The sequence below is a fragment of the Chrysochloris asiatica genome, unplaced genomic scaffold (genome assembly GCF_000296735.1).
Source record: "Chrysochloris asiatica unplaced genomic scaffold, ChrAsi1.0 scaffold00007, whole genome shotgun sequence".
In the NCBI taxonomy this organism is placed as follows: Eukaryota; Metazoa; Chordata; class Mammalia; order Afrosoricida; family Chrysochloridae; genus Chrysochloris; species Chrysochloris asiatica.
Genome location: NW_006408525.1, coordinates 29,566,242 through 29,567,782, shown reverse-complemented (window position 1 = coordinate 29,567,782; position 1,541 = coordinate 29,566,242).

Genomic DNA, 1,541 nt, shown 5'->3' with positions numbered 1-1,541 from the left:
AAAGGGAAGCCCACATCCTGATCACATCTTCCTGGAAGCAATCAGAAAGCATAAAAAATACCAAAACACATACTCAATTAAGTAGTAAAGCCACAGATAAACACTAAACATGTCCAAGAAGCAAAAGCAGATGACCATATCAGCACATGTCCAGAAACAAGATAAAATGTCTGAGACAAATGACTTAGAGATTGTCCTGGACTATCCAAGGACAGGCCTTGGAAATGCCTGAGAAGGAATTCAGAAAAATGATTATAAAATGTTTCATAACACTTTACAGTGGAGTTGAGAAAAATAAGGAAGAAGTCAGGAAAGTGCTACAGGAACAATCAAATAAGATAGATACAGTATTGGAAACAATTCAAAACCTACAGAAAGATGTCCAAATGATCAATAACAGAATATCAGAAATAGAAAATACTCTGAAAGGGCAAAGGAGTAGAATAGACGAGATGGAAGGCAGAACCAGTGAGCTGGAAGACAAATCTCTCAATACCACAAACATAGAAGAACAAACAGGAAAAAAAGGATAAAAAAATCAGAAGAAGGTTTAAGATTCATGTTGGACAATATGAAGAGGAATAACTTAAGAATTATTGGCATTCCAGAACAAGAAGAATCACACAAGTTCACAGAGGAAATAGTTGAAGAACTGCTGGAAGAAAATATCTCTACCATCCTGAAAAGTGAAAAGATAAACATTCAAGAAGCTCAACGAACCCCAAGAAGAATAGATCCCCAAAAGAAAATCACTGAGACATATCATAATCAAGCTCTCCAAAATCAAAGATAAAGATACACTGCTGAAAGCAGCTAGGGAAAACAGAAGTGTCACATACAAAGGCAAACAAGTCAGATTAAGCTCAGATCTCTCAGCAGAAACCATGCAAGCAAGAAGGCAATGGGGAAACATATATAAAACCCTGAAAGAAAAAAAATTGCCAACCAAGAATCCTTTGTCCAGCAAAGCTATCAATCAATTATGACAGTGTAATCAAAACATTCCAGGATAAACAGAAGCTAAGGGATTTTGTCAAAGCCATCCTGAGCTACAAAACATCCTAAAAGGAGTTCTTGGACTGAGAACCAACAAGAACAGACAACAACCAGAGATTGACATACATGGCAGCACCTCCCAGAATTAAATCGACAGAAGGAAGAGTTGAGAACAGAACAAAACTGTAAGAACAAACACAGAGAATCTGGGAGGTCAGTCTATGATCAAAACAAGTACAATGTAAAAGAAGGTAAACACATAGGAACAGAGATCCAGATGGTGAGAACGTCAGGTAGATTACAGGATAAAATAGACTGCACTAAATGGAGAGAAAAGTTAATGGACTATAAGGCAACCTCAAAGAAAATCAACACTACACAACATACCAAGAGAATGAAAATCCAAGAACATGGAAACATTAAAACTATAAGGAAACTCACAAGAAAGAACACAATAAGCATGAACTCAACAAAGGAAGACACACAGAGCAAAGAAAGCAGCAACACCACAAAAAAACAAACATAATGGCAGCAATTGATCAATA